Source organism: Hemicordylus capensis, chromosome 5 (assembly GCF_027244095.1).
Source record: "Hemicordylus capensis ecotype Gifberg chromosome 5, rHemCap1.1.pri, whole genome shotgun sequence".
Classification (NCBI taxonomy): Eukaryota; Metazoa; Chordata; class Lepidosauria; order Squamata; family Cordylidae; genus Hemicordylus; species Hemicordylus capensis.
In genome coordinates this window covers 207,073,648-207,098,936 of record NC_069661.1, presented here as the reverse complement: position 1 = coordinate 207,098,936, position 25,289 = coordinate 207,073,648, and positions in this window count along the sequence as shown.

The following is a 25,289-nucleotide window of genomic DNA, read 5'->3' as shown; positions in this document are numbered from 1 at the left end:
TTCGATTTCACAGGTTCAAGGAGACTAGATTCCTCTGTGGCAAACATTTGTCAATTATCCTATCAGACATTCATTGTATTTGTATAATTCCCTCTGGAAATATGTATGGTTATTATGAATGGGAATATCCTTCATGTGTAGTATTTATTCTCATGTTTATATAAGTATTTTTGAATGGCGTATGGCACACTCCTTGGTTTTAAGCACTTGGATATATGTACCATAACTGATTACATGCATATCTAAAAAAAACAACAATCTATATATTTAATTGATGATTCTTTGATGCTTCATGTTAATATAAATATCTTTTGTATTCACACGGCTTGTTGGTTGTTCTAGACTAATCACTGGCAACAGTGAGTTGAGGTGAAGAAAGAATCCTCATTAAAGTGACTCAACTCATTTTCATTCAAAGATAAACAATCATGACAATAATAATCCTGGTATACAGACTTAAAGGAAAACTTCCCAGCATTACAAGCTACCAACCAATTAATGGCCCAAGATTAATGGCCCAACAAGAATGGCTCACTAAAAATCTTCAAATCCTTTGTTCACTTAAACAGTTTGTCTCTGAAGAACAACCAGGTTTCACAACAACCTCAAAAAGAAATTCTGAAACCTTGAGTGTGTAAACAAGTCCCTCAAGAATAAGCTTGTCATTCTTTTCTGTTGGCAGTAACTATATCTTATGATCATGATAGCATCTATCTACTACATATTCCTGAATTCTCCAAGATTATTTATGGCAATAGCCTGGTTTGCTATGCCATAAGATCCTATACAGAAGCCAGCAGCATTGAATGCTAGGCGGAATTTCCTCAAGAACTAGGAAGATAGAAAGTTGCCTTTTATTGAGTCAGAACATTGGCCCATGGAAAGCACTAGCAGATGCTGTGCCACTGAGCTATGGCCCCATATTAGCTAATACAAGACAACCATTTTTTTTTAACTCCAGCAGGTTTCTGAGATGCCAGAAGACTATAATAATAACTAATAAAATGCCTGTGGTGAGGGAAATTGGTTGTGCATCTTCGTATCAATGGAAGTTCAGGGTCAAGAACACCACATGCCATTTGTTTACCATCTGGGAGACTATAATCTTACCTACAAAGTTCATTCTCCACACACTCGAACTATCAAAACAATAGTTAAATCTATAAATTGTAGACTGTAGAAGGAAAGGTGCCCAGACTCACTCAGCGGGGGGAAGGACATGGGTGTTCATGACACATTCACATCCTGAATGTGTGTGATGGGCTGGATGGTCAAAGTATGCGCAGAAATACATTTCTGAGTCTCCAAGTCTCTCTCTCTCTCTCTCTCTCCCCCCCCCCCCAAAAAAAACGAAATCTAGACTTTGAAAGATAACTTACCATTTCTTGCCATTGCTTGGTCCAATGGAAAGGATGAAACATTTTTTTTGTGTATGGATACAGTGGGTGACATGTTGCCCAATGTTATGATTGCAGAAGGATGTTGAGGCAGCACAGTATTCATGCACAAGAGAGTTCTGCTATACCAGGAGCTCAGATTGTGGCCTAGTGTTTCCACCTGCACAATTGCAGTAGCATAGGAAATAAGCTACTGCTGACAGATTGAGCAACCTGTGCTCTTGTGTAAGAGCAGTGAGCAATCTAGGCTGCACATGTGCAAGATAAGTGGCGCAATTGTGCTGTTGTGCATTTGGACATGATGTAACTGTGATATCTTCTTGCCCTTGCAGAAATTCCTGACTTCTGCCAGTGCCATGCCATGCAACATATCAGCCCATGTTTGGCATTGGTGGTGTGGGTGGGTGGGGTGGCTTGCAAGAGCTTATGAAAAATAAGATGTAGATCATGTATGCACTGCTTAGATTAGCCCCAGATCCTATCATTTATACAGCAGCTGGTGGCAAATCTTTATAATCTAGCAGGTGCTGCAATAGTTAAAAGGTCAATATGTAGCACATTTTAAAATACTGTATGGTGTTGGAGACTCATCCCATTCTAAATACTAATACCAAGAATAGATCTCAAACTTAAAGGGTGTCATTATACAATAACACTGACTGATATTCACACTGACTGATCAATGGGTTTTCTAAATTTGGAACGACCAGCTGGAAGCGCTTTTAAAATCACCATTTGCACTACTTACATTTCCTTCATATCTTTCCTTTTCCTGCTCTTTGTCACTGCCTCATTTATAGCCCTCTTTATATGTTTTTTTCATTGCCTTTCCACCAAGTGTCTTTTTAGTATTTAATATGCTCAGTCAAATAAAGAAATATCGCCCAACCACTGATATGCATTTCTTTGTTTACAAGGTGACATAAATAAATCCATGCAAAAGGTGTCCCTGTCTGTCTCCTTTTTCTCTTACTGAAATATTAACAGGTTATCTATGTGTCTTAGAGCTACAGCAATTTGATTTTGAAATTGGTTTCACTGTTGCCCTCTTCACCTCATTTCTATAAGGGTTTAGTGTCATATTTTCCCATTGATTTGTCTCTTCTGACCCTAGAGAGATTGAATGGATACTTAGATTCTGCTATGATTCTCACTAAAGCTCAAATTTATATCCCAACTTTTCTCTGCCAGTTCCTTTTTGGATCAGTAGAAAATGGAGCAACCTCAGAAACTATATGAGAAGTTTAATAGTATCTACAGAATAGTTGCATGATTGCAAACACAGGTTGACCCCGTCATCCGTGGTTTTAGCATATCTGTGGCCGGGCCATGTGCAACCTCAATATTCACAGGTTGAAAAAGGGTTAAAATCCACATATCTCCAGTTCCTAGGTGAATCCACATATCCACAGTTCCTAGTCATTTCTGGCCACCATTTTGCTGAGCAGAGCCATTTTGTGTCTCTTTCTTGAAAAAAGATTTTTACTGTGATTTTTCACAGAAAATTGCCAAAATTGGGGGTTTGTGGGGGGCATCACTGGACAGCTGGAGAATTGTGGAGCATGGTATGGCACTTTATTTCTCTCATTTCTGCCATTTTAAGCCATTTTAAAGCCATTTTTCACCTCCAGGAGTCTAACCCCCCAATTGCCATTGACTAAATGTATCATTATCCACAGTTCTGTTATCTGTGGAAATTGGCGGGAACAGAACCCCTGCAGATAATGAGGTCCACCTATACCCTCATTTCTCATTCTAATACAAAGAGTATTCATGCCATCTGCGATGCCAGGTAGCAAAAATACATTCTTTTAGAAATGCATTTACATCCTTTAGGTTGTATCCTAACCCTAGCACTTATGAAAGGAATTTCCCACAGGAGATCTTCCTTGACCCCTTCTTCCCTGCTTAGCTGACATTTCACATAAAGACACATCAGCCCAAGTTGGAGAAATGATGTTACACAAGAGCAACCCCATTATTTCCAATAAGCTTAAGCTTGTATAACATCTTTTGCATTTGCACAACTTGTGTAACACAGCATTATACAATAATCTTACACAGTATGCCATCCAGCAACTTGAAGTGGCTGAAAATTCACTACTGATGGTTACTGTCCTTCAAGAGCAGAATATGTTGTGGTATGAGGGCTGCTGAAGGAAAGGGCATTGACAAAAATGGAGCTCTTGGCATGAATGGAAGTGGCATGATAGAACCCTCCAGTTATTGGCGTCCGTGGTGTCTCATATGCAGCTTATGCTCAGCAGCAGGAAACTGAGAATTCAGCAAGCGCTGTTGAATATGTGTTGTCTATTTATTATTTCCCTTATGCAGAAAGCCACCACCAACTGATGCTCAAGGAGGATGTCAAGGCCTGGCTAATGTTATTCCAGTGTACCAGGATGTGTCTCCAGAGAAGCTTAAGGAAGTCTGTCTGATGAAAGCCTCATTTCACCAGAATGCACAGGCCACTCTGGGCCTTTGAACATTTACAGCAAGGCAACAGCTGAAGTACATAAGCATCCATTCTTTGGACCCTCCTCAGTATCAGTGGCTACTCTGCCTCTGATTAGCTCAGAAGTAGGAAGCTGGAAATGCAGCATTTATGGTTGAAAACTGTCTACTTATTATTTTTCCTTATGGTAGTGAACTCTATTGTGTCAATGATTTTAGTCTTTAAAGCTTATGTTATTGGGGGGGGGGGCTGAAATACTGTGTGACACATCATTGTTACAAAGATGCTCTTGAGCTCCAGTAGAAATAATCCAAAGGCCCTTGCTCTTACTGCCTCATGTTGTAGCGCAGAACATTGTCTGATGATGCAAATGGGCAGGGTTATCCTGCACTAGAAGATGTTGGCACTGAGGCATATGGAGCACATTGTAAGCCCGTTATCCCAATGACCTCCCATGAGATACAAAGCCATATGTCTTTAAGGAAGTGGCTAAACACTGATTTAGCTAGGGAATAAAAACTTTCCATATGCTGAGCAAGGAAAGTTTCACCCTCTATTTGTCAGCAACTTGGTTTAAGCTTACAGCCTGACAAAATCTACATCAAGGGACCCATTAGGTAGACTTCTCCCAGAGCATCAGTCCACTAACTTTAATGGCTATCATTGACCTGGGCCTCTTTCACATCAGGTGCAACCATTAAACTAAAGACTAATGTGCTATGGGATGCAAGAGCTTTCTCATGGGCAAAATGGCTGGTGAGGAAAAGCACACAAGCCAACACATCTCATGAAACTAATGCTTCAAAAGAAACCATGCACCACAAAAGGCAACGCTGGAGTCTAACCTGTAGCTGACACCTTGAAGTTTCATGAAAAGATACTCTATAGGAGCTTTGTCAGGATCTTGCTTCTTAGTAGGCAAGTTGTCCAAATGACCTCCCATGAGATACTAAGCAGTATGCTTACAAGGAAGTGGCTAAACACTGATTTAGCTAAGGATACTTCCAACTTTCAGGGAAGTCAGTCTGAAGAATCAAATCAAATCAATCTTTATTACAGTCCCAGACCAGCATAGACACTGAAGACGATTAGTATCTACCAACTGCTCAAAAACAAACTAAGCAAGACAGCTCTAGAATAGACAAGCGAGATCCACCTTCCTACCACCTCCAGACTACCAAAATAAGGTAGCATAAGCAGGGGCATCATTATAATTGAACAAGGGTAGGAGACAACAAATGTCTCTGGGTTCCTGAGGAAGAGGGCTTGCTCTCCTCCTCCTCTTCCTCCTGCTTCTCCAAAGAAGGTGGCAAGGTCGGGGGACATGGGCCTATCATCATCTTTTGTCTCAGGACCCACTCCAACTTTGCTGTGCCCCAGAGCATAAGAGCAATGATTTCTCCCTTGCCCTTTGTGAATCATGGAAAAGGCTTGGATGCAGACAACCATGACATTTGACTGCTGATGGGGTGCAAAAACCACACTTAGGCTGCTATGTTATGCGCATAAGCCTGGAAATCAGGCCTAACCCAAGCCAAGCCTGCTCTCCCCACAGACCAGGCAGAAGCTCTTCTCATGGATCGTGAGAAGAATTTCAGTTTGTTTTAAGGTATGGAAGTTGGAGTAATTTTTTTATTAATCTGATCATGGGATTGGCACAAGTTTGCCAGGTTATCTTGGTGGTTGAGAAGGAGCTTTGGTTTCTTTTTCCACTGCACTGAAGACAGTGGTGTGGCCATGGTCAGATTTATACAAACAGACTGGTAATTTATCACTCAAATTCTATTATTTCCCTGTGTGTCCCAAGCTGTGGCTGGATTCAATGCACATCACCCTATCATCCATCAGAGCAGGGCATGATGGGAGCCTCAGATGGGGACCCAAGCTTGAGAACCCCTGTCTTCTGGAATTTATTTTTAATATAATTGCTGGTAATTGATTTGCAAAAAGGTGCAGATTAACTTTTCATTTGCAAATGAAGTCACAGCATGGGAATTATTTTGAGAACATTCTAAACATACTTGGAAGTCCAGCAGGTTGATGAGCGGTATATAAATATTATAGTAGTAGTAGTAGTAGTAGTAGTAGTAGTAGTAGTAGCAGTAGCAGCAGTAGTGTATTATTCTGGGAATTTCCCAGTTCACATAATCGCCATGAGAATCATTCAAGAATACTTTGTCACATAATTGTCCCAAATCTACAGTCCTTCTAGCCTCTGCTGCCACATCCGTTCCTTCCATGAAAGAGAAGATCTTGTTTGCTAGCAGGGAAGAGGAAGGCGGTAGTGGTGGCTGAGGCAGCAATGGGCACTCCAAGTAGCAGATGGAATGTTGTTTCCCATCGAGGGTTGGAACTACCAGTCCCAGAGCCCACAGCAAGAAATTGATGCTATTTTTGCTATTTTTGCTGGGGAACAGCTCCCTGTATTTCTGTACCCGAGGACTATATTTATTTTGTGTTAGAAAACAGCTATCATCTCAGTAGTGTTCTGAAGCACAAGTACCTCCTGCAAATCATGTTTGCCAAAAATGACTGTACACTTCATAAGTGATAATAGTTGATGTGAGAGATAGCATACTCCATGCCAGCTGCTACAGATTCATAAGCAGCCCCAACATTGTTGAGAATGAGTGGTTGCTCAAGCAGCCCTATAGCAGTTTCCCCATTCATCACAGTGGGAATAACTGTGTTAGTGATGTTTGTACAATCACTTGGTCTCAACAGCATTGGGGCTGCTTAGGACTGTAACAGCCTTGGCATTAATCCTATTTGTGACAGTACGCTGTGCATCATGTTGGCCACTGCCTGTTCCATACCATCTTCATCTTTCAGGGGGGGAAACCTATTGTTTGTTCCAGCATATACAAATGGCAAATTCTATATGCACAACACACAGTTTACAATACTGATCTTGTACATCTCAATAAAACAAAGAAAAACAAGCCAAATGCTTTTGGAGATCTGGTGAAGCACAGAGAAATGCATTTAAGTAGAAACATTTATTTTTATAATGGAGTCAATTTGCATACTTATGTGGATATTTCTCACTCTTTGAACTGGAAAGTGATATTAAAGATTGGGAGTTATAAGAATAGAATCAATGGGAATGATTCAGTTTGCAAAAGACATCTTTAGTAAGTTATTCAGAGACATGAGCGTGTGAAAGTCAGATTTTCCAATTCTGATGAGTCACCAGTTCTTTGTACTGAGAAATAATATTAAACTTCATGTGACCCAGAGTTTTCCAACACTTATCGCTTCCTTGATCTTTTGGGTTTTATCCTTTGTGTGTTCATCACAGCAGTACCTCTCTGTGGGACGGGATACCTTTTGACTGAAACTAATCATGGCCCTGTAAGTAAGTGGGTGGGTATACAGAAGATTCAATTCAGAATTTTTCATCTGCTTTGAGCTGCAGGTTCTCTTTGAATACAAGCAGACTGCTAGAATTAACACAAAATGACCATTCCCCTAAAACCAAGGAAGGCACAGAAGTTTTTAAAAGTTTGACCTTCAAGTCAAACTTTTCAATTTCATAGCTCTGAAATTTGCTGCAGTTTTCTTTAGGACATTTAGGATATTTTACAGAAAACCTGATCATACTAGAATTTCCTGAAGATCATTAGGGACAAGAATGCTTTGTTATTCCTGGCACTCTTTCAATTTCCTCCAGGTTGAGAAGAAATTAAACGAAGCTTCACTCTCAGATCTTGCTGTCTCTATGGTGTCATCAGGAGTCTGTGGAGGCAGAGCTTCTCCCACTCAAGTGAGCACTGGCTCACTGGCTTCCCTCTAGAGAAGCTAGCAGGAAAGGAGCAGGAAAATGGTTCATGGTGTACCACCACATGCACATTCCTGATTTGGCATCAAGGATAGCTTCTAACAACTGGATAAGGCATCAGTACGGAAGTATGTAAGACCTGCTTGATGCTCAGTGGTAAATGGATATGGTTGTAAGGTAACGTACCAGCATAGCATGCAGACAGAGGCACTGATGAGGTTGGTACTGAGGTCTTGATATACTTTTTGCAGTTTAACTAATTGGACTTCTCTTTCTTCAGTTAATCCATTTAAAGAACTGTGCAATAGACAATCAGTGGAGAGATGCAGGAGTTCCATTGCAAACATGATGAGAAAAGCAGAGCCCAAAGGGCTCTTTCTCACCATTTCTTGTCTTTCTCACCATTTCTTGTCTTTTTCATGTCTTTCTCACCATTTCTTGAAATGTGTGACTCTAATATTTGGCCTGTCTGTGTTACACCTTTATGCAGCTCATCCATAGATAGTACTAGGGGAAGGCAAGAGACCCCTATTCCCTCTAAGGCATGTGCACGTGCGCATGCTCACAAGTTTTTGGATGACTGTTCAGATCATTTTAGATCCCGCTCAGGTTGAATCAGGAAGGCCCCATTCTGAATGCTTGTGCGCATAAAGTGCCTTGATACTGCCACTCAGAATAAAACTCATTCTGTACAGAGATGAAAAAATTAGAGGGACCACTTCAAGAGACCCCTCAGACAAGTAGCCCACCCTGCCATGTGCTCCAATTGGAAAATAAAATAAGGCTGCTGCCATAGCATGTTCACTTGAAAGTTTATTTCCTCAAAATCAATAGAACGTGCTGCAGAGAAAATACAGCTTAGGATAAAAGCATTGATGCAACAATAACAAAAAACCACACAACCCATCTGTTATGCTTCCTTCAAAAGTTTAACATGGGGAATGAAGTTGTATATCCCTATAAATGCACTTTGCCTCTTTTGTGCCTCCCAATACTTTTTCCTTGTGTTGTCACAGGCCTACATTCAGTTCAGTTCATTCGAGGGATCAGTGTGCCTGCTACTTCCACACTGCTTTAAACCCACTGGCACTGCTTCTAAAGGCAGGGAGATTATATGCCTACTAAAGAGTGTGTCATCAATGTATGACAGTACTCCCATTGGGAATGATGGCACACTCCTTAGAAGGTACATAGCCTCCCTGCCTTCAGAAGGAGTGGGGTCAGTCAGTGAGGTTTAAAGTGCCACAGAAACAGCAAGCATGCCTCTCCTTTGGATCGGTGGCCCACTATAGAGAATGTAGGCTTCTGATTTCATCCAGGAGAAAAGAAGTTAGTAATTAATTGTCTTGTGTGAGATCAAGGCACCAAATCACTGCTGCATTTTAAAATGGCAGAATCAAGAGATATCAATAAGACGAATATTTATATACAAATACGATAAATACGAATTTGAATATGACTAATATTTATATACTGCTTTTCAACAGAGTTCCCAAAGCAGTTGACATAGATATAGATAAATAAATAAATTAAATGGCTCCCTGTCCCCAAAGGGCTCACAGTCTTAAAAAGAAACCTGTTAGACACCAGCAACAGCTGGTGGAGGGATACTATGCTTGGGTTGGGATACAGCTTTTTCGTATATTAATGCTTTTCTGACAAACCCTAACTGAGTGGGCAGATTTTCTATTTGTTTCCCAGACTAGGCACTGTTCTGTGATGGAGTAATTAGGGAACAGTGATCCACTTCTGATACAATCAGAAGAGGTTCTCATTACAGTATCACAGTAAATAAGGTAGACAAAAGTCCAACATCTCAGCCTGCCGGTTTGTGGTATATTGTACAAGAAAGGCAAAGGCTTCTGATTTGTAATTCTCCTCAACATATATAGTACAGCAAGCTAATTCACTTCTTAGAAGATCAGTCATTTTGGTGTTTCAATCTAATTAGAGCAATTTGTGTTTAAGACAATATTGATTTTAGATTATAGCTTTCTCTTGCATTGCATTAGGCAATGTTTCCCTTTTTTAACCTTAGTGACAAATATGTCAGCCACAAGTGAGACCTATTTGCCAAAGAGCACCATTGAAGCAACTCTGACAATTTAGGAAATGATTTAAATTGGTCTTAATTGCCCCCAGCAAATAAATAAATACAGGATTAGAACCATTAAATTAAGTTAAGAGGAGGAAAAATGCATGCTTCCTTTGCCCAGATTAGTTTTCAGTTGCAGTTAATTACCTTTGGTGCTATTATTTATTATTTTTAATCATTTATTATATGTTTATCATCATCATCATCATCATCATCAGCATCATCTTGCATGATGTGTAGCTCTCTGGCTGTTCAGCCCTCAGGAACAGATTTATACAAGTGGAAAGGACTTTTGGAGGTACCACTATGCAAAGATTCAGCACAAAGAGGCTGAAGACTTCTTGCAGACCCACAGCCCTCCTTCCAGCCCTGAAAGTCTGAGCATAATGTAAGGCATTATTATTATTACTGTTGTTTATAATAATAATATTATTATTATTATGCTTCTGGTGGTATTATTTTTATTATTGTTTTTATTATTCCCAGTGTCTTTGCTAGATAGTAGGGTCAGCCATTCACAAGATTATCAAAATGAAGATAGGAGGCATGCAACCCTGGTTTTCAGGCTCATGAGAAACCATGCAAATCCCTCCAACCCATCTTGCCCAAATGAGGGTTGCTCAGGTCCTGTACCTAGTGTGCTGTCCTACCTCATTGTGTGGATTGTGTGGGTGCATTTGCTTTTTCTAGGAATCACCAGGAGTGAGCGACTATGTTTGTAATAGAGTGCTGTGGCTACAGGAGTTTGCATCTATGAATGTGCTGCTCTGCACAGCACACTCTATGGTCCTTTGCTCAGTAGGGATGGTTTGGCTCCCTTCATGACCAGTCAGGTGGCTGATGATGCAATGAGTGCTGCCAATCTCCTGGTAGTGCAAAGTATGATAGGAAGGTTTTGCCAACCCTCAGAGGACCTTCTCCCCCATCCCCCACCCGCTCCATTGCAGTAATATGGCTGCCATGATTTAGAGGTGTGCGAACAGGTTTGAATTTGAACCAGCTTGAAAACTGCCTGAACCGGGCCATAAATGACACCGGAAGAGGCCAGCGGGGGGAGGGAGAAACTTTGGAAACAAACACACACACCCTGGCCATGGCAGCGCCCCCAGAGGTGGTGAGTCTCAGTTTGTAAAATGTTTTTTAAAGTAGAACCCTTGAACTTGAACCAAACCCGGGGTTGTTCGTGGATGTTTGGGTGTGCACAAAACCGAACATGCCCAGTCCAGTTCTTCAAGTCTGGTTTGGACTCAAACCAAACCGAGCATAGAGCTTTTGTGCACACCCCTACCAAGATTGTCTAGGTACTGAATTTGCAGACCCAAATAGAGGGTCTGATAATCTGTGGGGAAAGGGTAAGAACTTTTTATCCCCTCAAAAGCTACCCCTGTATGATTGGTACAAAGCCCTAGTGTTAGTTCACAATTACAATTTTTGGGCTATGGATGAGGGATTGCAGCGATTTCTTTTTCAATAATTTTACTGTGTTTCTGTCTCTTCAGAATATTTTCCCTTTGGGTGCCCACTTAAATGTTCCGTCTTTTTTTCCTCTGAGACCTGGTTCACACATGCATGTACATCACTTGGTTACTGCACACATGACAAATGGCAGCTAAATGTGTGAATTGACTTTACTTCATTAAAAAAAAAAATCTCCCCAGTTCAGCTGGGGATATTGTGCAATATCATGGCAGAAGAACAGCACAAGCCTGTTACTATTATCATGAACACCCCCTCCCCCATGTGAAGTGGGCTATCTATGTGGGTTCCCAATTGTGATCATTTTGATTCTCCCACAAGAAACATGGAGGAAGATCAGAGGATGGTGGACAGCCAATCATTTCTTATTTCTAGAAGTAGATGACCTAGTGAATTATGTAGTCTAGAAAGTTCCTTCATTTAGGATCTGTAAATGAAAAAGAATATCCCTAAATCAAAACTCAGAGTTGAGTTCTGTTTGAAATACTGAAAGTTTAGCATTATGTTAATTTTCAGAGAAGCACACATATGTCCCTAATGCAAGGTTAGAACTTATAGCAGATCTGTGTGAACTGTGACTGAATGTACATTGAAAGATGCTTTATGTCAATGGGTGGGGGATCATAATCACATTGGCAACAGAAGATTTGACAAGAAATGTGAGTTCTCTGCAAAAGTGGTGTTTAAGTTTGTTCTGCTAAGAAAGCTTTCTTTAAATGTGCCAAGTGAACATTGATTGCACCTTGAATAGGCCCTGAGGTACATAAATGGGAAAGACGAAGACAGGAACCTGAACCAGTCAGATGAAGTCTCCCATCACTAATCAGAGAAAGCTGGAAGTCCAAATAGCTGTTCAATATCCAGCTGTTAACCTGGACTGATTTGAGTTCAGGTCAATGAATTGACTTTCTCATAAGTAACTAACATAGATTTCTGTTAATAGGCTTTTTGGACAATGCCAAAACTTTAAATAATATTTTAATGAAAATGTACATAAATGTAACTTTTTGTCATGTAGCAAAATAACTGCCATATGCTGATTTATATCGATCGCCAATGAGCAGACAGAAAAGAGCAATGCTTTGTTCCAATTGCATACTATTTATTTTCGTCAGAGAGCCTTGCAGTAAGCCTTGAGTAGGACTTTCTTCAGTGGAAATGGCACTGCTTTAAACAGCAGCTGACATCTAGTTAATGGAGCACTTGTGCAATGAACAAACTTGCGCTAATAAAAACCGGTTGTGTGACTGCATGACATCCCTGGGATGTTTGAAATTGTGCTCTTGTGCTCTTACAGAAAACTTCTCTGCAAAACAAATGAAGAAGAAACTTCACAGCATGATGCATGCCACCTTTTACACAACAGAAAACATGTCACTTTTGTTCTGTTGCAGTTTGGGCTCACATGGATAACATATTGCCATTCAAATACTGCCAGCTCCAACGATGGCCATTTTGCCTCCTTTGCCTCCTTCCCTTCTTGGGCCTCCATAACATTGATCTCCCTGGATTTTTATGCTGTCTCCCCAACTATTTCTTTTCTGGACATACTCATACAACAGCAACCCACACCCTCCAATGGATATTCTAGCCATCTAGTGCAAAACTGGAAGTGCAGAAAGCAGTATCTAATAAACTGGGGTGCTGTTCTGTTCAACATCAAAATGTTTGTGGTTGGGCCTGAAAAACAGATGCCTGCCGGAGTGCAGATCCCTTCCTGGTCATTTGAGGAGTCCCCCTCATTTCACTGAACTCTCCCTCAAAACATATTTTTCTCCCTCCCCAAAAAAGGATCTTCTCACCCCACCCCCCAAAATTAAGTAAGGAGTTGCTCCTCAAGCTTTCCCTTTGTCTGCACTCCTACCAATAAAAAAAAAGATGCCATGCTGTGGGTGGATTGTGTACTGTATGTAAGACAAACCATGTGTGTGCACGCACATGTGCACTCACACACTCTTATGTGGCATGCATTATCCATGTTGATTCTACAGTTCCCCTACAATTTCCTGCATTCTGCCATGTCAATAAACATGCAGCATATACAGGAAGCCCTCGATTATCACAGGGGTTACATTCTTCGCTACGCTACCATCGCGAATGCCAAAACTGTGATAATTGAAACCTCATGCCTATGGGAATTATGGGGTTATGTTCCTCAGCACATGAAAAAGCACTAAAATTGGGGGTGGGGAAATGGGAACAAACTAGAAATGAGCGGAGTTCAGGGATGGCTGTAGATTTCTAGATGTTGGAGGTGTGGACTGTATGATGGAACACTTATGCATATGGTTTGGTCCTTTCAGATTATTGCACCATTTTGGCTTGAAATTCATAAGGTAGTTAATATGACATTGCAGTTATTATTGCGTGTTAAGGACATTCATGTTTTGTTTGGGTACATCCCCAGCACATGGAATCTAATATTATATCAAGAATTGTGGATTCTTCACGCTTGGGGTGTCGCCAAAAGGATTATAATATAGCACTGGAAGGACAAATTTACTCCTGAACTGCAACTTTGGATCATTGTGTTCCCTATCAGCATTTGGATTGGGGTTTTTTTATCTCTGTCGGCAAGGTAAAGAATAGGAATTTTCAGCTGTTTGGTCAAACGTTAATGAATTGTTTATGCTTTGAAACAAAAGACACATATCCATGAAGAATAACTATCTATATCTATATCTATATCTATATCTATATCTATATCTATATCTATATCTATATCTATATCTATATATTTATTTATTTGATTTATATACCGCCCTTCCGAAATGGCTCAGGGAGGTATACAATTAAAACAGAAAACATTAAAAACAATTAAAACAGAGATACAAATATAAATACCAATTTAAAACAACTTAAAAAACAATTAAACTATCAAAACAATTAAAACCCTGAAAACCAGGTATTAAAACTGATTAAAAACCCTGAAAGGCCAGGCCAAACAGATAGGTTATAAGGGCTCTCTTGAAGGACAGTAAAGAATCAAGATTACGAATTTCCGCTGGGAGTGCATTCCACAGTCCAGGAGCAGCTACAGGCCCGCCTCTGAGTCGCCACCAAATGAACCGGTGACAACTGGAGACGGACCTCCCCAGATGACCTTAATGTGCAGTGGGGATCATGTAAAAGAAGGCGCTCTCTAAGATATCTTGGACCCAAGCCGTTCAGGGTTTTAAAGGTAATAACCAGCACTTTGTATTTTGCCCGGAAACATATTGGCAGCCAGTGTAACTGTTTTAAAACAGGCATCATATGGTCTCTCCAGGTTGCCCCAGAGACCAATCTGGCTGCCGCATTCTGAACTAACTGAAGTTTCCGGACTACGTACAAAGGCAGCCCCACGTAGAGAGCATTGCAATAGTCAAGCCGGGAGGTTACCAGCTGATGCACCACTGTTTTGAGGTCATCCTCTTCAAGGAATGGGCGCAGCTGTCGAATCAGCCGAAGCTGATAGAAAGCACTCCTGGCCATGGCCTCCACCTGAGATACCAGGGTGAGGCCTGGGTCTAGGAGTACTCCCAAGCTACGCACCTGCTCCTTCTGGGGGAGTGTAATCCCATCCAGGACAGGAAGATCTAACTCATTCCTCAGATTCTGAGCCCCCACAATGAGCACCTCCGTCTTGCTTGGATTCAGCTTCAATTTGTTCTCCCTCATCCAGCCCATTACTGCCTGTAGGCAGGCATTTAGAAAATGAGTGCCATTTCCTGGAGATGAAAAGGAGAAGTAGATTTGGGTGTCATCAGCATACTGATAACACCCAGTACCAAACCTCCTGATGACCTCACCCAGCGGTTTCATGTAGATGTTAAAAAGCATTGGTGACAGAATGGAGCCCTGAGGGACTCCATATAACAGCTCCCATTTTGAGGAGCAACTGTCACCAAGCTCCACCATCTGGAATCTGCCCGAGAGATAGGAACGGAACCACTGCAAAGCAGTGCCCCCTATCCCCAACTCCCCCAGGCGATCCAGAAGGATACCATGGTCGATGGTATCGAACGCCACTAAGAGATCCAGAAGGACCAGCAGAGTCACACTCCCTCTGTTGATTCCCCGGTGAAGGTCATCCATCAGGCCAACCAAGGCTGTCTCAACTCTATAGCCCGTTCTAAAGCTAGTTTGAAATGGGTCTAGATAATCAGTTTCCTCCAAGACTGCCTGGAGCTGTTCAGCCGCCACCCTCTCAATCACCTTGCCCAACCAAGGGAGATTGGAGATTGGCCTGTAGCTGTCCATCGCTAAGGGGTCCAGGGAAGGCTTCTTTAAGAGTGGTCTAATCATTGCCTCCTTCAGGCAGGGGGGCACCCTAACCTCCCTCAGCGATGCATTTATGATATTAATTAGGCCATCTCCAACAATCTCCCTGCTAGATAGAAGCAGCCAAGTCGGGCAAGGATCCAGAGAGAACAGGTGGTAGGCCGCACCGCCCCAAGCAGCTTGTCCACATCCTCAGGAGTCACAGATTGAAACTGATCCAATCTAATACTGCAAGAAGGATTGCTGGACACCTCCTCCATAGACCTTGCAGAAATAGTGGAGTCCAAGTCAGCCCGAATACAGGAGATCTTATTCGCAAAGAACCCATTAAAGGCATCACAACAGAGCAACCCCGGGGACTGATTGGAAGTAGAAGGAGGAGAAACCAAACTCCTCACAACCCGGGATAGCTCCGCCGAGCGTGAACCTGCAGCTGCAATGCGCGCAGACCAGAATCTCTTTTTCACTGCGCGCACTGCCACCGCATAAGCCTTCAAATGGGTCACGTGCTGAATCCTGTCAGAATAGAACCGAGTTCTCCTCCACTTGCACTCTAGTCGCCTACCCAACCGCTTCAGCCCCCGCAGCTCCTCAGTATACCAAGGGGCCCTTTTTGCAGCAGGTCGGAAGGGACGCTTAGGAGCAATCGTGTCTACTGCCCTGTTGAGTTCCCTGTTCCAGGTTCCCACCAGGGCATCGACAGAATCACCGGCCGCACCAACGTCAAAATCCTCCAAGGCCTTTTGAAATCCCACTGGGTCCAGCAGCCTTTTCGGACGGACCATCCTAATAGGTCCACCACCCCTGCAGGGGTGGATTGCGGCTGTGAGACCAACCTTAACCAGGTAGTGGTCCGTCCATGACAATGGGGAAACCACTGGATTCCCCACCCACGGAACACCCCCCTGATCCGAACAAAAGACCAAATCGAGTGCATGGCCGGCAACGTGAGTCGGTTCAGAAACTAGTTGAGATAGGCCCATAGTTGTCATGGCCGCTATGAACTCCTGAGCCGCACCAGACAAGCCAGCCCCAAAGTGGAAATTGAAGTCCCCCAGCACCAAAAGTCTAGGAGACTCCAACACCAACTCCGCGACCAGCTCTGTCAGCTCAGTTAGGGAGTCAGTTGGGCAGCGGGGTGGACGGTACACCAACAGAATCCCCAATCTATCCCTAGTTCCCAGCCTCAAAAATATGCACTCAATATCAGTCAGCTGTCTCACAGGGGCCCTGGTAAGGGAAATGGTATTCTTATGGACCACAGCCACTCCACCCCCCCCCCCCCGCCCACTTCCCCTGGCCTGTTCCATGACAGAGTAACCTGGTGGGAGAAGCTGAGCCCACACTGGGCCACTCGCCTCCCCCAACCAGGTCTCCGTTATATATGCCAGGTCAGCTCCCTCATCCACGATCAGATCGTGGACAATTTCGGTCTTATTCTTATATCTATATCTATATCTATATATGGGATTCCCCCGCTTTTTTTCCTCCTGCATTAGTTGCATTGTTGTATGTTTAAGGGATTTTTCTTTTTCTCCCCCCCCCAGTTATGTTTGTGCACTGTAATCCTAAGGGGGGTGTACAGCACTGTACCATGGTCACTCCAGCTCCCCATCTCCTCCAATAAAGGCCCACAAATCCCCCCCCCAATCCTCTTAATTCCAATAAAATATCCTTCAAATTCAGTGGAGGGGGGGGGGGAGTCCCAACATGGCTGTGCTCAGCCTCCAGAACCAGAAATGCTTCCAATCTGGAAATGCCACCCCCAAATGCCAACAGAAGTGTGAAACACATGCACAGGAACTGGGAATGGCTAAAATCACCCCCATGATAACAGAAACCGGGCATATGTAGCCCAACCAAATAGCAAATTTGCAAATGGAGAACCCATGATAATCAAGTGTCTCCTGTAGATGCTGTGTGATGGAGGGAATCAGCACATCCGAGCCCTGAGAAAATAGTACATTCAAACATGTTCTCATTCTTCAGGGATAGCTCTTCTTCCTAGAGGACCATAATAAAGTTTGGTCCTTGGGACATGAGTTCTTTTTCATTCTGCTCTCTCCTTAGGTGGCTTCTTTTATTACTGTGATTTAATGTATTGTTCTTCCTCTGATGACTGCAAGCTGACCTTGCACCCAACCTCCCATTCAGTCCTGCATTTTTCACTGTCCTGCGTATACAAGTTCCTGGATACCCCTGTAGCAATCTCTGCTTATAACCTGTCACTTCCTTCCTTCCTATCTCCCCTCCCTTGCCTTGCCCACATTCTTCTTATCCTACCTTGTTCATGCTTTTCTACTTATTCTCTAAGAAATCATACATCTTCATCCTGTCCTAAAACCACTAGGTTACTGAAGTGCTGAATGGCCTTTAGGCTACTTCCAGACATCAGCCAGATATTTGTTTGAGGCTGTTTCCTAAGATCAATTGCATGGCACTGTTGTTTCCCACTTTCTTTGTCTGTGTGCTTAGTATGCTTATTAATGACTGTTTCTAAGGCAATGCAGTAGCTGTTATGTGTTGGCTTATGCTTTCCATTAAAAATCAATAAAAATGTAAATCCAAAAAGTATTATATTATTAATGTCATGATGGTATTAGCTGTTTCTCTGTAGCTGAAGCAAATTCCAGGTTGGGGGAAGAGGAATGAGAGATGGGCTGAGATGGCCCCACAAGACAATGGACAGAGCTTCAGACCCAGGTAGAAATCCACAGCCCAGAAGTGCCCATGCTGAGAAAACGAGGGAGGGCTGCAGGAAGTGAAACTGCACAAGTACAAAAAGCATCATTTTCAGGGGTGTAGAGAGTAAGCAGGAGCATTTCTTGCTGAACAACAAGAAAAAAATAGTAGTTAATCTAGTTGCTGCAAGAGTACAGGATGAGATAGAGGGGGAAACAATGGGAAATGGATCCCCCAATAGCTTACTCTATCTATCTATCTATCTATCTATCTATCTATCTATCTATCTATCTATCGCCTGATTCCAAAGGCTCTAGGCGGATTACCAAAATAAATACAATATCTTAGAGAGCGCCTTCTTTTACATGATCCCCACTGCACGTTAAGGTCATCTGGGGAGGTCCGTCTCCAGTTACCACCGGTTCATTTGGTGGCAACTCAGAGGTGGGCCTTCTCTGTAGCTGCACCTGGGCTGTGGATTGCACTCCCAGCAGAAATTCATAATTTTAATTCTTTACTGACCTTCAAGAGAGCCCTTAAAACCCATCTGTTTGCCTTTCAGGGTTTTTAATTAGTTTTAATTGTTTTAATGTTAACCTGGTTTTCAGGGTATTAATTGTTTTGATTGTTTGTTTTTTAAGATGTTTTTAAATTGGTGTTTATATTTGTATTTCTATTTTAATTGTTTTTAATGATTTCTGGTTTTTAACTGTAAATCGCCCTGAGCCAGCTTGGAAGGGCGGTATAAAAATCAAAGAAAGAAAGAAAGAAAGAAAGAAAGAAAGAAAGAAAGAAAGAAAGAAAGAAAGAAAGAAAGAATAAAACCAACTATTAAATAACTAAAATTAAAATATTGAAAGATTACCACAATTTTAAAAAATCCAAACAGCAATTAAAAATTTAAAGCATTCAGAGATTACTACATGTTTACATAGAGGAAAGGTCTGATCTGGGAATGGTCAGTGAAGTAGTATTTCCATCAGTTATAGAACTCAAACATGGCTGGTTACTCCAACATTTGGATGAGTGCCAAGGTTCTACTTCTATTCCTTCATTAGTCCAATTCAGGTATGGCTGGTATGCGTAGAAATGTTTTACATAATAAATAAATACATACATACATACATACAATACTTTCTTGGGGGTAGGTCCCATTGAATCATAGAATTTTAGAGTTGGAAGGGACCTTGGAGATATTTTAGCCCAACCCCCTACTTCGTACAGGAAACCTCTATAGCAACCATAATGGATGGCTGTCCAGCCTCTTTTTAAACCTCCAATGAAGCAGAGCCCACCACTGCACAAAGCAGACTGTTCCATTGTTGAACAGCTCTTACTATTTGGAAATTTCTCCTCATGTTTGGCTTGAATATGCTTCCTTGCCATTTCTATTCCTGCCCTCAGGAGCAGCAGAAAACAAGTCAACTCAGGGCCAGCTCAAGGACTTCTGGGACCCTAGGCAAAATGTGGCTTTGGTGCCCAAGTGGGCCCCTCCAGTCATCCAAGCAGATGGGTGGGATGGTAGTCCCTGTCATCCAGTGGGCAGACAGGCAGTCCCCATCACCTTCCCACTTGCTATCCTCACCAGCGGTGGCTGGGTGCTTCACAGGTCAGAGCTTGAACCAGACCAGTGGTTGGGCTTAGGGATGTGCACAGGATGCAGTGCAAGGCTGGTACAACAGGTATCTACTCAGATCTAGCTGTTGTCTCCAAAAAGGCTTCACTGCCAGGAAGCGACTTAAATAGGTTTGTGCAGAGCCATGCCCTATCCTGGCTGCTGACTGCAATCACAAGCCTTACTCTTAATCCTCCCATGCTGTTTTCCTCCTTTGCTTGAGGAGACCCTCCTGGAGGTAGGCATCTGGCAGCAATGTGAGCACTGTGGCAGCAATCGTGTTGGGTTTTTCTAATGCAGCAGTGCCTGTGGGATTAAGGGCTCAGAGTGAATAACTTTCAGAGTTGGGGAGTGGAATTTGGCCAATGGGAAGCTTTGCCCTCTGGAGGCTCAACAGACTGCTGGGAGAAGCCAGGTCCTCAGAGGCTCAGTGGGTCTGGACTAGAAGTAGACACGTGCTCCAGGTAGCCTTCTGGAGTGGGGGGTGGTGGCCCTCTGGGGTTCCTGGCAGCAGCATCAAGAGGAGGTCTTCATTGGGCCCTTCTGTCTCTAGGGATTCTGGGGTGGTTACTTTGTAATCTTCAGGCTGAGACGCCTCGCCAAATGATGTCTCCTCATTTCTCCACTGGGTGTCCTGAGAATGTGGCCTGACCCCAGGGTAGACCCTGACACTCCTCTGGACTCTGCTCCTGGGCTCCATCCAAGCACCAGAATGTTGCTCAGTAGGGTGCCATGTTAGTCCTGCTTTGCTCTAGTCCAGTGTGAAGCAAGCAAAGGACTAGTACAGGCTCATTTGGGAACCTGGATACCTTTCAGAGATTAGATGGATATCTCAGATCTATGAAACATATCTAGTCCATGTACAGACATAACATTTTTCACCTGGGGTGTGTGTGTGTGGGGGGGAGAATTATAAATATATGCACAGTTCAGCTTTACAATCCTGTTTTAAGTGAAGTACAAACATGGAAGAATGAAATTAGGGTTTGTGTTGAAAATGGCTGCCTGTTGCAGATTCCACAAACCAATAATGTAATTTGAGGTGTTTCTTTATTTCGTCTCTCCTTCATTGTGATAATGTCAGGCCATTTCTTCCATTATTTTGGTAACCTCTTCATTATTCTATTTTAATATATAATGAAGACAAATGCCAACAGCCTAGCAACAGATTTAGGTAATGGCAAGAGATACAGTAATGCTGAGAAATCTGCACCAGGGCTGCAAATCCTAATTGAATATTTTTTCCCCCTTGATCCTTTTTGCCATTAATCTTCTTTTCATTCTGTCTCGTTCTTATGGCCATTTCACTCTTACTCCTCCGCGTGTCCATAGAAAACATTTTAAAGAAATAGATTCTGCTGCTACTGTGTGAGAAGGTTTTTCTTCTTATCATTAGATTCTGTTTATCTGAAGATAAACTATTGAGTTTCTGAGGGAAGGGATAGCAGAGAACCCAGACATAGTGCTTAATTGGTATGCCAGCCCACGCAGAGCTATCTGATTGCATTTGGTAACTAGTGAGAGACAGCCAGCATTTCCAAGGGAAATAATCTCTAGCTGTGAGTGTGTGAATATGTGTGTAAGAACTGAACAGTAAACATCAGCCTTAATTTTAATATCTTGCATTATACAAAACTTTAAAAAGATGAGAGCTCTGATATTCACACAGCCCCCACTGGGCTAGCACTGTTATCAGATGAATATTATGGAAGCCAATGTCAAATCTCCAGCTGCCAGGAAAAACTCAGAGTTTTAAGAGCCTCAAGAAGTCCTCATTCCCCATTTTCATCTTTCAGGTGCAGTCATTTTACCTATTAGAAACAGGAGAAACCTGTTATTTCATGGGGTTATGTGACTCCAGACAACACTGCTTTTTTAGGTTCGGCTTTTATGGGTTAGCATGTAATACTCAAAATAGCCTTTAAAATGGAAAGGTGAAAATGTAAAACTACAATCCAGCTCTAAATGGTCACTTTAGCAGTGATCACACCAAAGCCCAGGAGAGCTCATTTCCATCTGTGAAGTGTTCTAGTTGTACTACCAGTATGTGGTGGGTAGTATTTCTAGGATACGTCTAATGAATTTGCTCTCTGCTGTGACGTGAATTGCATGGAGATACCGGGTGGCATCAAGAGGAGCTCTTTCTCAACAGGCAGTGGCACGAGGAGTATCTTCTGCCCACTTCCCTACCAAAGCACCCCAAGTCCTGTGAAAAGCCATTGCTGAGGGTTGGGGGATCCTCAGTGTTATGGGAGGCTGCAGAGAGAGGGGCAAAGACCCACAGATTGTGAGCAGAGCTAAATGGATCTCTGTCCAGTTTCTGGATGTTCCTATCCCCACCACCACCACCACCACAGCCTCACATGCCACATTGTTGCCAGGGGTCCCCCAGCTACCAGAAGTGACTTTTCAGGAGACTCAGGGAGTTACAATGGGGAAGAGGGGGCAGGGAAGCTATCATGCACGGGAGCATGTGCTACTTTGGATGACACCTATTATGTTTCGTGTGAATCATACAACTAAGCATGGTAGCTCAGTATTAACATGTAGGTCTTCTTGGTACTGGCATAGGGAGGCCAGCGGTGGCCCCAGTTCAGACCGCTGCCAGCACCCCCCTCAAGCCACGATCCCTGCATCTGACATCAGTGCTTGTCACGGGCTGTTTGCGAGGAAATTCCAGCCAGCGCTGCATTCACAGCATGTCCGAGAGCAGCTCTCCCTGCTTTAAAAGGCAGGGAGACGTGTTCCTGGCCAGGCTGGGAAGCCGGCGCTGGCTAAGCTTCTCAAAAATGGAGCCGCAGCATGCACCCTGGGTCTGAGATCAGATGCAGGTGGCGTGGTTGGGGCACGGGTCACAGGCCTTGAGCACGGTGGTCCGGATTCTTTGAACCCATTTGTGCTATGGTGGTTCTCCTCCCTGCTTCTTGGCTTCTTTTGCAAAGTGAAAGGTTTTCCTGAGTGGCAAGGCTACTTCTTTAGAGTAGCTTCCATATTGTGCATCACGAGGGGAGTAGCAGTGGAACGAGATGTCACACTCTTTAGTAGCCACAGAGTCTCCCTGCCTTTGCAAGCAATGCCAGTGGGGCTGAAAGGGGCTTGAAAAAAGTGAGCATGCCTATTGCATAGATCTGTGGCTCACTGCACAATATGTGAGCCACTATCTCTACACCAGTGGTCCCCAACCTGGGTTCCTCCAAATGTTGCCGAACTACAACTCCCAGCATCCCCAGCTACAACTTCTTATGGCTGGAGATGTTGGGAATTGTAGTTCAGCAACATCTGGAGAAGGAACTCAGGTTGGGAACCACTGCTCTACACCACAAGCCCTCTGTTACATTCCTTGTATTTGGTTTCTTCCTCGTTGTCCCTGGATGTTCTAGTGCTGTTCTTGGCACATTTTTTCCTTTCCAAATATACTTCCCTCCACTTGAGATGATTGCTGGCTTAGGATGATGTTTTAGTTTTTTTTCTTGTGCACCCTACATTCCTAGTTGCAAAGGAAAACAGACTCTCATGACACAGAGACATCACTAGAAGAGACTAAATTGGTTATGATCCCAGATTGCTGAATGGGAGAAAAGGCTTGCTCCTCCTCTTTTATCTAAAGATACATTCTGGATGCATGTTACACACTATGAGCAGGATCCATTTGTCATCTGCTCAAGATTGCAATGACCACAAGCTGATTCCAAGGAAGCAGCAAGCTATTTTGGCATTTGGCTGCTTTGTTCCCTGAACTTTTATTCTCACCCATACAGCAGCAACAGAGGAAGAGGGGAGAAAGAAAAAGAGGAAAAGTAGCCTCTACTTCTTGTAGGAAGAGCAGGATATAAAATGTAAAACAAACAAACAAACAAACAAACAAATAACCTCCTCAGACTTAAACTCAGACACAGACACCAATAACCTGATATGGCTTCTTGAAAAACAGAAACTCCAGTTGCATTGACAGAGTGGCAAGCGGGAGGGATGTTCAGAAAATATAACACAAGGAGGCTCATCTCACGATCAGTGACAAGAGCCTGGATGGGGTTTGCAGGAAGAGCGGGCTAAGTCCACTCTCCCCGCAGACGAGCGGTCAGTCTGCTCCGGGCAGCCGAACTGGCTGCCCACACGACTGCTGGCTCCATTATGGAGCCGGTGGGGGCTGGGGGGATCAGGGCTGGGTGGCCCCCGGAAGCACCAGCATGCCCTGCACGAGTGCAACCCCCGAGCCAGGAGGCTGCTTTTAAGCCTCCGGGTCGGGAGTCTACTCGTAAGTTGCTGTGCTGCGGAGCTGCGCTGCAGCAATTCACGATCGTAGAGCCCGGGTTAGTGGGTGCTCGCTCCACTAACCTAGGCTTAGGGGAGGGTTACTTAAGTGGGTTAACTGCTTGGAGGCCATCGGGCTTGCCTGCGAGCCCGGTGATTCTCATGGTCAGGTGAAATCGGGCTAGGCTCCCCTAGCCTGATTTCGCCTGATCATGGAAATAGCCTCAAGGATCACTCTTTTCATTCTGTCTGCTTGGGTTGGTTCCAATCATGAACTGGGAGAGAAGAGAAGAGTATTTAGAGATTTGCTTGGTGCTTTGTTTCTGTGGTATATATCTATATTTTCTGCATTTGCCATTTCATAATTGTGTTTCTCTGAGTATTTGTTTTCAGTATTTGACATATGGAAGAAACAAATATTTTCACTTATATTCCCCAGCATATGGGATCTTATTTGTCTTAGTTTGGCTATATCTGCAGCCCATTAATCAACTTTCCAGAGATCTATCACCTACTGCACCCTGATTTTTTCCATCTTTTCTAACATATTGGGAACTTGTGTGCTTTATTGTTTGTGCTACTTGCCTTGGAGATATTTACTTGCAAAATACCCTGTTAAAACCCCTCCTAATATTCCATCCCATCTACTTCTTGTTTCCTCTTACATATTTGAGGGCTACTGTATTGGGTTTGTTGTATTTTATTTTGTTTAGAGCAGCTGGGTTGCTCTGGAAAACAAGTATAACACTCTCTTCAAACCCCCCTCCCCCCACAAACAAACCATGGGTCCCCTTGATGCTGTCTGTTTGAAATCTGGCAGATTGTATCCCTTTATAGAGTTCTTAATGCCTGCAAATTTCATGTGGATTGCTGGAAAAGTGAGTTTATGTGGAGAAGAATTGGAACTAGCTCCCCTGTTGGAATATGGAATTCAATTCATGCTGAATAGGGGTCAATCTGCAGATTCAGCCACAAATTGAATTGACCCTTAAATGCAGGGGCTGATTTGATGTTTAACTGAATCAGCCCCGAATTGGCATGAATCAATTTGTGCAATTTGTGTTGCCATTTTGGCAGGCTTTCCCCCTTGCTGATTGATATTCTGGCACTGGGCTCCAATTGGCTTGAGATCTCCTTGCTTCTTAGTTGCCTTGTTGTCATTCAACTCAAGTGTTGTCAAGGACAACTGTGGCCCCATTGGCTGGTAGAGGGAGGAGAGATGGACAACACTTTTAGAGGGAAATTCAAAATGTATTCAAAGGGACTGGGAGGCA